Source organism: Corythoichthys intestinalis, chromosome 6 (assembly GCF_030265065.1).
Source record: "Corythoichthys intestinalis isolate RoL2023-P3 chromosome 6, ASM3026506v1, whole genome shotgun sequence".
In the NCBI taxonomy this organism is placed as follows: Eukaryota; Metazoa; Chordata; class Actinopteri; order Syngnathiformes; family Syngnathidae; genus Corythoichthys; species Corythoichthys intestinalis.
Window position 1 is genome coordinate 6,895,708 of NC_080400.1, and position 15,621 is coordinate 6,911,328.

The 15,621-nt window shown below is 39.0% G+C and overlaps 1 protein-coding gene across 13 annotated transcripts in view; it reads left to right on the top strand.

The window, feature by feature from the left end:
- The window catches only part of tenm4 (teneurin transmembrane protein 4), a 630,468-nt gene that overhangs the window by 408,835 nt on the left and 206,012 nt on the right, over nucleotides 1–15,621 (top strand). The window lies entirely within an intron of this gene.

Sequence of the window (15,621 nt, forward strand, 5' to 3'; positions counted from 1 at the left end):
TATTTTTAATAGGTTTGATTCTTAAATAATGCCACACAGCGGAAACAATTAACACTAGCGTGTTAGCGCCCGCCCTCAGCATGTCCTTACCAGAGGCAAGATCATTCACCTCCTACTACATCGCTCCCCAGGAACCTGCCTTTATGTTAATTAGGCTGGCTCTCCTTCAGCAGACCTTGCCTGTCTAAGCGCCTCCTTGTAAACAAGCGAACAGATACGTCCAAAGCTGTATTTGCACAAAATTACCGCCAGAGTTAACCCGGCGCTGTGGTGCGCTCATTATTCACGCCGTTGGTTTATTTTGTTTGAAGAGAGCAATCGCGGCGGGTTTCCTTTCAGGATGCATGAAAGTGGAACTATCTCTGTCCCTCCTGTCTGCTCCAACCACACAGTAAAAGGATTCTTCTTCCTCTTCCTCCTCCTCAGTAAGAAAAATGATTTAAATATTGACATCAAACAGAAGTCAGAGAAGGGGACGCTGAGGGAGCGTGAAGTCACAGAGGGCCTTTGGCACGTTATCGCCAAAGTGTAAGCGTCATCTAGCGAGGCAGAAGCCGTGTTAATGAATGTAAACATGAGATTAGGAAATTTGGACTGCCAGATTCAACAGATGAATCGCTATAATGCAATGGAACGAGTTCAGCTATGAAGTACCCAGTAGGTGTGGCCAAAGTGAGGGAGAAATGGCTCTCTCAAAACAAAATGGTGGACTTTTTATGTTTTTCATTGTTGAGACTACGGGGCAGTTTACATGGCGACTCTGCGACACAAAGACGCAATGGCTGAGTAGTAGGGTTGTTCCGATCATGTTTTTTTGCTCCTGATCCGATCCTGATCGTTTTAGTTTGAGTATCTGCCGATCCCGATATTTCCCGATCTGATTGCTTTTTTTTTGCTCCCGATTCAATTCCAATCATTCCCGATAATTTTTCCCGATCATATACATTTTGGCAATGCCTTAAGAAAAAAATGAATAAAACTCGGACGAATATATACATTCAACATACAGTACATAAGTACTGTATTTGTCTATTATGACAATAAATCCTCAAGATGGCATTTACATTATTAACATTCTTTCTGTGAGAGGGATCCCCGGATAGAAAGACTTGTGACTTTGTACATTGTGACTAAGTATTGCCATCTAGTGTATTTGTTGAGCTTTCAGTAAATGATACTGAAGGCCATGCCAAAATGCATGATGGGAAGTGGAACCATGACTGTGCGTAGTGCTACCAATTGATATATCTTCTCTGCGTTGGGAAATAACATAAGGTGTTAAGAAAAAGAGCAATTTCTACCTTGCTTCCCGACGTTGCTTCCCATGATATTTCTAATCGTAGGGAGAGGGATTGTAAGGCTTTAGCCAATTAAAATAAGGCTCCAAAGGCTGCCAAAATTCACTCTGCTCATTTTACGCTGCCTTTTAGCTCTCTAGATGGGCAAAACGGCGCCATTACAGATGGAGCGCGACAATGCGTGAGTGGGTCGTGCAGCGCATGCATTAATTGCGTTAAATATTTTAACGTGATACATTTTTTAAAAAAATTAATTACCACCGTTATTGGGATAAATTTGATAACCCTACCTTAAGCCTAAACTAAAGACTCTGGATAAGTGTAACATATTATGTCTGTAATGTGAAATACAATTAGAAAACGATTTAATTAAAAAATATATATATATTAAAAAATGGAATGGCCGATATTTTTTTGCCGATTCTGATACTTTGAAAATGACGTGATCGGACCCGATCCCGATCAATCGGGACATCTCTACTGAGTAGCGGACTTGCCTCGCGTGCATATGGTGTCGGCGAAGACGAAAAATTCTGAATCCTGCCTCCAAAGTGGAAGAATCTGAATGCGGGGCGTTGAGGGCGGCTTCCTCGACATGCATATCAAGGGCTCCCGCGGCGCGAGCCCGCGCCATTAACGTCAGCACTCGAACACGTCACATTGGGCGTACGAAGCAGTGCTACTAAACATTAAAAAAAGGCAAATATGGCGGAATGTCGGCTTTAATTTACTGTTTTAATAATATTTTTAAATTAAATATGTTGAACGTTTCAATTTTTGTGCCTTTTTGAACAAAAGAAAAATGGCATTGCTTCGAGTGGGCGGGCATATTTTTTTCCAGGCTGAGGGAGCTAGGTGGGGTCAAAGTGCATCATTCTCTGCCGCCCTGTAAATCTGCACTGCCCCCTAGGGCACATAGTTTTCATGCGGAATTGCGACATTGTTCAAATGGAGACGGAAATGCAAATTTGACATTTTTCGTATTCTCGGAGAGTCACCATGTAAACGGCCCCTAAATGGTTTACTAAATTTCATATAAATTAAATGTTTGTTCAAGATATAACTATAACTTTGGTCAGCTTCAAGATAAAATAGCAGATTTTGTACAAGATTCGGGCATGTTTCTCTTTTAAGATTTTTTTTTTGTGTGGATACATTCATAATCAGAGGTGAGTAGAGTTGCCAAACCTTTACTTAAGTAAGAGTAGACATACCCCAAAATTTTATTACTCAAGTGAAAGTTGTAATCCAAAAAAATCAAGTACATGTAAAAAAGTATTCGGTGGAAAAAAATACTCAAGTACTGAATAACATTGAAAGTGCTTACAATGTCAGATTTTTCCAAGTATTATTTTTTTCTCAGAACAACGTCATCTATTTCACTTGTTATTTTTTTTGTTATACAGATGTCCCTCGCAACTTCACGCTTCAAACTTCAGTCCATCGTGGATCTTTTTTTTTTTTTTTTTTTTTTTTTTTTAATAAATAAATACAGTATTTTATAGACAAGTTAAGGCAATTTATTTGTATAGCACAATTCAACACAGGGCAATTCAAAGTGCTTTACATCACATGAAGATCCACAAGGAGCGATAAAATGATTCATAAAAATGACATTAAATTAACAAAAGTTAAACCAAAGACAATTGAAATAGGAAATAAATGTATACATAAAATGAATAAAAAGCAAATAGCTTGAAATTTGTAATATATAGACAGTTATAGATATACTGTAATAAACAAAAGCATTTTTAGCCGTGATTTAAAGGCGCTTACAGTTTGACCACTCTTCAGACCTTCAGGTAATATGCTAGTATAGTATATATTAGTGATGCACGATAATGCATTTTTCAACCGATACCGATAACCGATAATTTCCTCCTCATTCCAACCGATAACCGATAATGTCAAGCCGATAATTCTATTAAAAGATTTATGTAAAATTTTAAAGTATACACAAAAGAAAATATTACTGTGCAAAAATATAATTTATTGCTCATTTTTTCAACACAATGTATGAACAAGTCGTCAATTCAAACATCTAAATAATGACAGATTGTCTGACATTGTGTAATGGTAAACCTTTGGCAACAATTACTTACAGAGTAAATACCTAAGTTGCACAAAAATGCGTTTAAAAGTAAGCCATTCCTAACATATATAACATTAATCCGCTGCAAAACACACCTCCTTAAAACTAGTCAGTTTTAAGTGTAAATCTATTGGCAATAAGTGAAATTATCTGCCATCGCTTCAAGTGTATTTCTCTCAGATTTCTTGGAAGAAAAATAGCTAGCTGAAAATAATCTTAACAGCCTTGTTTTAAGCAATACATTATTATACTTAATCCTAAAAAAAAAAAAAACTTGAAGAAGGAAAGATTTTGAATAATATTTGTGGCTACAGAATATTGATTTAAGAATTTGATTATCTACTGTGACTGTAATTGAGCAAAGAAATAAGTTAAATAATTTGAAAAGTGATTGCTAATGTTATATGCTTTGTTGCACACTGTGAAAATGATTACCTCAAAAGAGCGAGATGTCATGTACCCATTCTGCAGCGCTTTGTTTACATTTGCGGCTTTCATGACATTTGCGTTACAGCAGCTAAACTGCTACATGGCAGTACTATTTGGACGGAGTTTGCGCTCGCATCCGTGTGCGTGTTGTTTTGTGCCTGAGTTTTATTAAGCCGAAAATAAAGGCAGCGTTACAAAGTCATCTGACCGCTCGTCATTTCACATTCTGAATGCATTATTGACTGGCTGACTTCGTTTTCTCCATGTTTAAATTATCTTATAACCACTGTGCCGTCATGATAAGCTTGCTTACCGGACATCACTTTTTCATGAAGAATGGTGGTCGTATAAACTGCATTATTTCTTTTATCCAGGGCTTTGGTTCTCGTGTCATTAAGGTAAAAAAAAAAAAACTGTGTCTCGTCTCGGCGGCAGCTACATTCGTACCGGATAATCCGCCCGCCCGCCCCGGCCGGTTCGCCGCAGCGTATTCGGGTCCTGGCTCTGCTCGCACGCCGTGGGGGAACGCTCGAGAAACCGGGGTGTTCGCCGGAGGTCCAGAGGCCGGGCAACCGGGCTCGGTCCGCCCCGCCTATGGCGAGGCGGCGGCGGCCTGCCGGACTGGCCAAAGCGGCGGGCTCCGTCGGAATTTACCACCCGCCTTGGGCTGCATTCCCAAACAGCCCGACTCTGTATCGTCACAAGCCCTGTAGTTTAGCTTAGTGTTTACAATAGCTTTAGCATTCCTGCTAGCAGCAGCCTCGTATATGTTCCAAAATTCTTTGTGATGCAGTTTTAAATGGCTGCTGGGTTAGTGGTTTTGAATGAGGACGCGTTCTTTCTGCCTCGTGGAACTTGTACGGTACATGTTTCGCAGATGGCGAGAGCGTCGATTTTTTAGTAACAGCCGCCATAATATTCAACTACTGTACTTCTTGTCTTGTAACTCCGCCTCCTCAACCCCTCCTCCCTCAGGGGCTTCAGAGAGGGGAGGGGTTGAAGAGGCGGCGTGCTGCATTCTTCGGTTGAGCACATTTGGAGGCAAAATCAAGTATATAATTATCGGATTGCATTATCGGTTGAATTTTTTTATTATCTGGATTATCTGTGTGACGTCATAATTGCCATTATCGGCCGATAATTATCGGTGACCGATATTATCGTGTATCTTTAGTATATATATAATATGGAGCTTTCCTGATCTGGTCATGTAGTCTCACACTCCCTCCTGCTGCTTTTCTTGGTCAGGCAGTGCACTGGAGTTTCTTGTTAAAGTTAACAATGATTGACAGGCGTTAAGGTTTGATCTTTCCAGAGAAGCTTGGAAGCCGAAACCTCAAGGCGCCGCATGTGTCAATCATCATTTTAGCTTGTTGAACACTTACTGTGGCAACTTGTGTGTAAGTGAGCAGTGTGAGTGGATTTGAGTGGACTCACTCAATGAAGCATTTAATAAAGACAAGCATTTTTCTACGTTGTTCATGTTTAAAAATAATTTGGTCGGACAGCAACACATTTAAAACTTTTCAAAATTATTGCATTTGAAGAGCTTAAAATATTGGGATACATAAAAGTTTTTGGGGGGATTTTGCTTCGGGTAAACAAAATGTAAAAACATGTCTTATATGTATCTCCTTCCGATGCTAAATCTGAATAAATACATTGAACTAAAAAAAAAAAAAAAATAGGGGAGGGGGGTGCTACTTTGCGCTTTTTCACTTAGCGCGGCGGGTTCTGATCCCCACTAACCGTGAAAAACGAGGGATCACTGTACTCTAGTACAACCTAATACATGGTCATAAAAGGCCTAAGAAAATTACAAAAATGATCATTGAATTCCGTCAATCATCCGTCCAAAGAGCATGAGTGCCTTCTAGGGGAGAAAACATGTTACCTTACCATGAATTTTAAAACTATCATATCTCCGGTTTTCTGTGGTCAATCGGTGTCAAAAGTTGAAATCCGCACTTTTGAGTAATGTTGACGGCATTGTTCTAAATGAAATAGCTTATTTTTTACGGCACTTTAAATACCACATGATTGAACAGGCTGCTGTGATCGTAGGACTTCCAACTGCTAGCTTGTGTGTGGTCATGTGACTGTAATGTTAGGTCTGATTGGTATAATGGAGTCATGTGATTATTGTTGCAACGCCTCTGGTGAGACTGGTAGAGCGACTGTGGGCACCTGTGGCAAAAATGAAGTAAAATCTACTCAAGTAAACTTGAAAAGTATGGCGTGACAAAACTGCTCTTTGAAGTACATTTCATCAAAAAGTTAAAGCAAATTTAACAGAGTAAATGTAACGCGTTATTACCCACCTCAGCTCATGATAGATAACTTGGTCAAATTCCATGTTGCTACGTAAAACATAATGTCAAAAAAATACAGACTTCCTGGGTCATTAAGTTTTTGAGACAGAGTTCTAGGTCTACTCATGATTAATATGTAGGGTGCTTCCGATCATGTTTTTTTGCTCCCGATCCTTTCCCGATCGTTTTAGTTTGAGTATCTGCCGATCCCGATATTTCCCGATCCGATTGCTTTTTTTTTGCCCCCGATTCAATTCCAATCATTTCCCATAATTTTTCCCGATCATATACATTTTGGCAATGCATTAAGAAAAAAAATGAATAAAACTCGGATGAAAATATACATTCAACATACAGTACATAGGTACTGTATTTGTTTATTATGACAATTAATCCTCAAGATGGCATTTACATGATTAACATTCTTTCTGTGAGAGGGATCCACGGGTAGAAAGACTTGTAATTCTTAAAGCATAAATGTGACTTTTTATATTGTGACTAAATATTGCCATCTAGTGTATTTGTTGAGCTTTCAGTAAATGATACTGCAGCCATTTAACTTCTGGCCAAATGCATGATGGGAAGTGCAACCATGACTGTGCGTTGTGGTACCAATTGATATATCTTCTCTGCGTTGGGGAATAACATAGGGTGTTAAGAAAAAGATCAACTACTACTTATCTTCCCCACATTGCCTCCCACGATGTTTCTAATTGTTGAGAGAGGGATTGTAAAGCTTTCGCCAATTAAAACAAGGCTTCAAAGGCTGCCAAAATCTCTCTATTCAATTTAAGTTGCCTTATAGCTCTATAAATATGTCAATCGGTGCCATTATAGATTGAACGCGACAATTCGTGGGTGGGTAGTGCAGCGCATGCATTAATTGCGCCAAATATTTTAATGTTATTACCGCAATTAAATGTTTTAATGTTATTACCGCCGTTAACGCGATAAATTTGATAGTCCTACTTTAAGCCAAAACTAAAGACTCTGGATGAATGGAAGACATTTTGTCTGTAACGTTAAATACAATTACAAAAAAGATTAAATTTAAAAAATAAATAAATATGAAAAAAAGGCATGTCCGATATTTTTTTGCCGATTCCGATACTTTGAAAATGATGTGATCGGACTAATAGAGAGATCGATCGGGACATCTCTATTAATAAGCCTACCAAATTTCACATTTCAAAGCTGAAACATTTAGTCAATGTTCAAGGACCTATGCCAAAAAAGTTTGCTTTAAACCAAAATGGCTAACTTCTTGAGTCTTTTCCGGCATGGGACCTTGGGACGTTTTTCTGTGTCGACTACTCAAGCCGACCAAAATTAATGCAGCTACATACAACTGGCTTCAAGGGCTGAATTTTTTATTATAAATCGAGTACAGGAAAATTCTCAAATTGGCAATTTATTTGGCTTGACAATAATAATGATGACGAAATGAAGCAATTTCAAGAGGTCCTTGATGGCATATAATACATGCTGACCCTAGCTTATTATAATAGTGAAAAAAGGCGTTTACTAGAGCCCGCAGAGAAGAAACACAACACTAATGGCCTGACTCTAATAACGGCTCAGCCGGGTATCCATCTCTCCCGGTGGCTGTTGCTGTTTACTATTCTGTCCAGTATTCGACGTTGCTGCCGCCGCCACTGAAAAGGCTTTAATCCACTGGTTCTTAACCTTCCTAATGGCACTGAACCCCACAAGATTCAAATGTGCTATCACCGAACTCTTTGGAATTAGATAATAAAGCAATTTTTTTTTTTTTTTTTTTTTTTTTGATTGAACGATGGCTGCTAGCCCCCTAGTTAAATTGGATTGGATGTCTGTCATAGTCAACGGCAGTTAATCATGACCACTCAATGCCAGTTTTCCCAGTTGAAATGGATTTGCTGTCTATGATTTTGGCAGTGAAGGCATATTACGACATCTATATGTGTGTATATGTGTGTGTATGTGTATACAGTATATACAGTGCCTTGCAAAAGTATTCGGCCCCCTTGAACCTTGCAACCTTTCGCCACATTCCAGGCTTCAAACATAAAGATATAAAATTTTAATTTTTTGTCAAGAATCAACAACAAGTGGGACACAATCGTGAAGTGGAACAACATTTATTGGATAATTTAAACTTTTTTAACAAATAAAAAACTGAAAAGTGGGGCGTGCAATATTATTCGGCCCCCTTGCGTTAATACTTTGTAGCGCCACCTTTTGCTCCAATTACAGCTGCAAGTCGCTTGGGGTATGTTTCTATCAGTTTTGCACATGGAGAGACTGACATTCTTGCCCATTCTTCCTTGCAAAACAGCTCGAGCTCAGTGAGGTTGGATGGAGAGTGTTTGTGAACAGCAGTCTTCAGCTCTTTCCACAGATTCTCCATTGGATTCAGGTCTGGACTTTGACTTGGCCCTTCTAACACCTGGATACGTTTATTTTTGAACCATTCCATTGTAGATTTGGCTTTATGTTTCGGATCATTGTCCTGTTGGAAGATAAATCTCCGTCCCAGTCTCAGGTCTTGTGCAGATACCAAAAGGTTTTCTTCCAGAATGTTCCTGTATTTGGCTGCATCCATCTTCCCGTCAATTTTAACCATCTTCCCTGTCCCTGCTGAAGAAAAGCAGGCCCAAACCATGATGCTGCCACCACCATGTTTGACAGTGGGGATGGTGTGTTCAGGGTGATGAGCTGTGTTGCTTTTACGCCAAACATATCGTTTTGCATTGTGGCCAAAAAGTTCAATTTTGGTTTCATCTGACCAGAGCACCTTCTTCCACATGTTTGGTGTCTCCCAGGTGGCTTGTGGCAAACTTTAAACGAGACTTTTTATGGATATCTTTGAGAAATGGCTTTCTTCTTGCCACTCTTCCATAAAGGCCAGATTTGTGCAGTGTACGACTGATTGTTGTCCTATGGAGAGACCCTCCCACCTCAGCTGTAGATCTCTGCAGTTCATCCAGAGTGATCATGGGCCTCTTGGCTGCATCTCTGATCAGTTTTCTCCTTGTTTGAGAAGAAGGTTTGGAAGGTCTTGGTAGATTTGCAGTGGTCTGATGCTCCTTCCATTTCAATATGATGGCTTGCACAGTGCTCCTTGAGTTGTTTAAAGCTTGGGAAATCTTTTTGTATCCAAATCCAGCTTTAAACTTCTCCACAACAGTATCTCGGACCTGCCTGGTGTGTTCCTTGGTTTTCATAATGCTCTCTGCATTTTAAACAGAACCCTGAGACTATCACAGAGCAGGTGCATTTATACGGAGACTTGATTACACACAGGCGGATTCTATTTATCATCATCGGTCATTTAGGACAACATTGGATCATTCAGAGAACCTCACTGAACTTCTGGAGTGAGTTTGCTGCACTGAAAGTAAAGGGGCCGAATAATATTGCACGCCCCACTTTTCAGTTTTTTATTTGTTAAAAAAGTTTAAATTATTCAATAAATGTTGTTCGACTTCACGATTGTGTCCCACTTGTTGTTGATTCTTGACAAAAAAAATTAAATTTCATATCTTTATGTTTGAAGCCTGAAATGTGGCGAAAGGTTGCAAGATTCAAGGGGGCCGAATACTTTTGCAAGGCACTGTACATCCAGTGGGGCAAATAAGTATTTTTACTATTAGTCAACCACTAATTGTGCAAGTTCTCCCACTTTAAAATATTAGAGAGGCCTGTAATTGTCATGGGTACTTTCTTCAGCAAGGGGACACGTCTGGCAGTGCAGGATTTGAGTCCCTGGCGGCGCATTGTGTTACTGATAGTAGCCTTTGTTACTGTGGTCCCCCCGTGTGTTTCTGGGATTTTTGCTCACCGTTCTTGTTATCATTTTGACGCCACGGGGTGAGATATTGCAGGGAGACCCAGATCGAGGGATTATCAGTGGTCTTGTATGTCTTCCATTTTCTAATAATTGCTCCCACAGCTGATTTCTTTACACCAAGCGTTTTACCTATTGCAGATTCAGTCTTCCCAGCCTGGTGCAGGTCTACAATTTTGTCTCTGGGGTCCTTCGACAGCTCTTTGGTCTTGGCCATAGTGGAGTTTGGAGTGTGACTGACTGAGATTGTGGACAGGTGTCTTTTATTCCGATAATGAGTTAAAACAGGTGCCATTAATACAGGTAACGATTGGAGTCTCGTTGGACCTCATTAGAAGAAGTTAGACCTCTTTGACAGCCAGAAATCTTGCTTGTTTATAGGTGACCAAATACTTATTTTCCACTCTAATTTGGAAATAAATTCTTTAAAAAAAATCAAACAATGTGATTTTCTGTTTTTTTTCCACATTCTGTCTCTCATGGTTGAGGCTTACCCATGTTTACAATTAGAGGCATCTCTAATCTTTTTAAGTAGAACTTGCACAATTGGTGGTTGACTAAATACTTATGTGCCCCACTGTACAATTCCAACATATCGACTCGGCAGACTGTCAAAATAAGGTGACCTGGACTCATGTAAAAATATGTGATTGGGACGCTCCTAGCAAGAAGTAAAAATATTTACATTAGCTAACTTACGTTTTTTCCACTGTTGGTGAACGGCAATCGATAAATTGTGGTGACTGCCGATCGGATCTCATTTGCCAACGTCGATGTCCGGGTTCTCGATAAGCAGCCAAGCAAGCAATCTGCGCTTTTATTGTTTCCTTCGCAATGAGAAAGATAAGTCGTGCTTTTTTTAATTAGAGCGAAAAAGCAAAGTAAAGCTTTCTTATCTCATTATCGCTCCAGCTCGGCTGAGGAAAAAAACCCTCAGAGACATGCAAGGAGGTGTTTTTTTGTTGTTGTGCTTGATTGCTTTTATTTTGTGCACTGTTTTCTTTTCATAAGTCACCATGAATCTTTCGACTTTCATGTTTCTTGCTGCAAAAATAAAAGATTTTCTGCTTTTATGCAGATAAAGCATGAAAGTCGGAACGGAAAACATTCATCCAACTTTGTCTTTAATACAGAGAAACAGTGGAGGTCATTGTTTCATACAGCTGTGCGTCCTCATATATTTATGTATTTTCTTTCTATTACGCTCTAAGATTTTCACTACGATGCAATTTTTTCATCCAAAATAGATGCGTTGCTTTAATCCAGTGGCTAAACCGCATTTTTTCGGACTATAAGTCGCACCTGAGTACAAGTCACACCAGCCCAAAAATGCGCAATAAAGACGAAGAAAAAACATAAAAGTCGCACCAGAGTATAAGTCACATTTTGGGGGGAAATTTACTTGATAAAATCCAACACATAGATATATCATCTTGAAAGGCAATTTAATCTAAAAATTAGGGCTGTCAAAATTATCGTGTTATCGGGCGGTAATTAATTTTTTTAAATTAATCACGTTAAAATATTTGACGCAGTTAACGCACATGCCCCGCTCAAACAGATTAAAATGGCAGCAGTGTAATAAGTTATTATTTGTAATAATTTTCATTTTACAACCTCACTTCTTTTGGCACTATTCTATCTCCATACAGAGTGTAATGTCCACTTGTTACTTGTTTTTTGGTGTTTGGCGCCCTCTGCTGGCGCTTGGGCCCAAAAGATTTTATGCGTTCAGCACAATGAGTGAGCATGGTGTAATTATTAACACCAACAATGGCGAGCTACTAGTTTATTTTTTTATTGAAATTTTTACAAATTTTAATAAAACGAAAACATTACGAGGGGTTTTAATATAAAATTTCTCTTACTTATACTAACATTTATTTTTTAAGAACTACAAGTCTTTCTATCCATGGATCGCTTTAAGAGAATGTTAATATTGTTAATGCCATATTGTTGATTTATCGTTATAATAAACATATACAGTACTTAAGTACCTTATGTTGAATGCATATATCCGTCTTGTGTCTTGTCTTTCCATTCCAACAATAATTTACAGAAAAATATGGCATATTTTATAGATGGTTTGAATTGCGATTAATTACAATTAATTAATTTTTAAGCTGTAATTAACTCGATTAAAAATTTTAACCGTTTGACAGCCCTAATAAAAATACAATAGAGAACAACATGCTAAATAAGGGTACAGTGTGATAATGTTACATAATGCATGAACAACAAAATGCGAACGTGGCCGGTATGTTAACGTACCGTATTGTCCCGAATATAAGAAGGTGTTTTTTGCATTGAAATAACATTGAAAAAGAGGGTGTTGTCTTATATTCGCGGTCTAGACGTTATACACATTCACAACGCTAGATGGCGCCAGATATCATTGAAGCGATGTTCTGTCATGACAGCTCTCAGCTACTAGTTTAACCAGTTTGCATTATTTTATTGCAATGTTTTTCCTTACTCAGATTAGTTTCAAGACTACAGTTACAGTTAGACTTGTCTTTGATGATTAATGCAGTTATTGCAATTTTGTTGTTTTATCACTATAGATTTATTTACAATTCAAAAATGAGAAGCCATTCATTTACGAATGTGATTGCACTTTAGTGCAAATGACTTGCTCATGTTGCGTTCAAGAACTGCTCAGCTTTCTAGCTGTCAGCTACCTTGCTATCTGCGACAATGTGGACCCCAGCACGTCTACTGTACATCATTTGATTAGAGTCGTCAAGTGTCAATATACACAAAAGTGTCCTTTCCATTTCATCCATATGCAAGACCGTCAATCCTCCCCCTGTGTTTTATTCCAACTAAGGGTGTAACGGTACATGTATTTGTATTGAACCGTTTCGGTACGTGGTGTTCGGTTCGGAACGGAGGCGTACCGAACGGGTTTCTGACGTAATGTAACCCTTACTTTCCGAGGCTGTGAGTCAGTCGGGTTACAGTTTTATTTGTGTAGATTATATTTACTCCGTCTTCTCTACTATAATGAGGACCAACACGGTAGGACAGTATAACTCAGAAACGTCAACGGCGCGACAACGTGGCCACCGCGTGAACGCAGTCAAACGCGAGCGTTAAAGTCAATCAGCCAATGCACACCAGTCACAGTGCGGCCACGTGTTAGACGCGTCCCAGAAGCGGCTCAACACGACGCACGCGAAAAGAACGGCAGAGTTTATTATTTGACGTGAGACGCGACCTTCCTGCGTCAATACTTCTACCGGTAGCTAGGATCGGGCAGACTGGAAGTCACTCGTGTAAAAATACGGTGAATCCGGTCGATTTTCAAACTAATACGCAATCGTAACTCTCTTTTTGAGTCCATCAGATCTCTTGAGTGGTAGATCGGGGCACAGTTGACTTGTCCTTGTTGATTTACTGCTGTCTTCTCTGCTATAATAATAACCAACACGACCCCGTGTTCAATACTATACCCTCCTACCACAACAAAGCAAGTAGGAACTAATATTCACACAGGAACTAAAGTTATACAACATAAAATAAACAATATAAATGAATACTACATCACATTTATAAAATATAAACACATAATAAAATAAGTAATAGCCCATTTAAATAAAATAAATTGAAATGAGCTAAAACACCTGTAATTAAATAATAAGAATAATACACAGATCCTGCTTACACAATTAAATTTATTAATTTCTGTGTGGAAAAAAAATGATCATGGAGGCATTATATTTGTAAAATACATGTTAAAATCTTTGTCATTGGGATTGCTTTTCTCTTTAGCACAGGACTTCTTTTTTCTTCTTTCTTTCAGAAAGAAAGCTGACCAATACGCGAGGTCTGAAAGGCAAATTGTTGTTGGATTATCTTTAAATACCCGCTACTTTTTGAGCAGAATTCTAGCTTTGTATAGGCTAATGTTCCTATCATTGAAAGCACAAAGGTGTGTAATAAACAACTAGCACATTTATATTTTGCATTTTGTTTTCTTACTGTACCGAAAATGAACCAAACCGTAACCTCAAAACCGAGGTACGTACCGAACCGAGATTTTTGTGTACCGTTATACCCCTAATCCCAACACATTGTTGTGGACCGCAAGGTAGCTGATGGCTAGAAATCCGAGCAGTTCTTGGACGTGACACGAGCAGTTGCATTTGCTCTCGTTTCAAAAGTCCATTGACTATTTTGTTCGCCTCCATGAAAACACAGAGAAAAAAGGCAACTTTTTTGAGAAACACTACAAAGGTAAATGAGAAAGCCCTCAAAACCAGTTACCTTGTTGCTAAACTTGTTGCTGAATCCAAAAAGAGACAACACTAACCTGCCTGCAAAGCCATTGTCAGTGAGATGCTTGCCCCTGATGCGATTAGACATTTCTAATGTCCCCGTCTGACAATTCTGAGCTTTTCAAGCCTAACTGCTATAAAAAAATAAAAACAGAGAGAGACTAAGAGCTGTTGACGAAGACCTGCCAGTGTATCGGCTTTGTGTTCATCCATAGAGGCTCAAGTTTCACACAGAGTAAGTATAAATATTGAGAAATTATTTTATAATTAAATATACTGTACAGAAAGTAATTTTGAAACATTTTTGGTTTGTGGTGTGCCGCGAGATTTTTTCCAATGTAAAAACATGCAGTGACACAGAAAAGGTTAAAAAACACTGCTGTAGATGATGCCATGTAGATTTAAAACTCTAAGTATTATTATTTTTTTTTTTTTCACCGGTGAAAATTATACTGGGGCACTGCAGATCAATACTGGGGCACATGCCCCAGCGAAATATGTCTGGTGACCAGTGTTGGGAATAACGCCGTTATTTTTTCAGCAGTGGGGTAATCTAACCAAATATTTTTTCCGCCGTTACAACGCCGTAACCGTTACTGACAGTCAAAAGCGGTCCATTACTTACTTTCAATAAATTGAAAAAACTACCAGCCGTAGCGAGTCTACTCTGCTCTGTTTATTTGTCATCCAAGACTTGGGGTGCGTTCAGGTTCATGGCAATGAAAATAATAAACACACATAGCCTACCTTGGCAAGAAGGTACCTGCACCCATCCGCAGCAAAACTGTTCGTAGCTTTGTAGTGATTTGTAATTTCGGAATTGCTGATGAGTTTAGTAACATACACCAAACAATAAATACAGCAGAATGTCCATTTCACGTAATTGTGGAAGCCCGTCGACATTTTTACTCCATTTGTGTTTGGCTTGCTCGTAAGGGTCAACATTGTTCACATCCTTAAGTTTGATCACATATCTGTTTTTCGCCTTAGCAAATAGTTTGTCTCTTTATCGAACTGGCAAGTTTAATGTCCCGCGAGCCAGACCTGCTTCCAATATTCTGTGACGTAAACGCTCGAGCCTAATAGCGCACGTACTTCAGAGCGAATGTAAAACCAGAACAGCGCGTGCGGCAAACACACACATGCAAAACACATGCAGAGGGATATGATGGCAGAGCATTCAGAGGAAAATGTGTCCTTTACGAGGTGGAGATATAAACACTATTTCAAGTTGGTCGAAATTAAAGGAAAGAACATGCATGTAAATTGTAATTTATGTCCCGAGGCAAAACTTTTGTCGACATCTGTGGTAAGCAATTGGAATCTGTTTATTTTTGTTGCACTTCAAGTGTAGGATAAATCTGTTGCTGGTGAGGTGCAA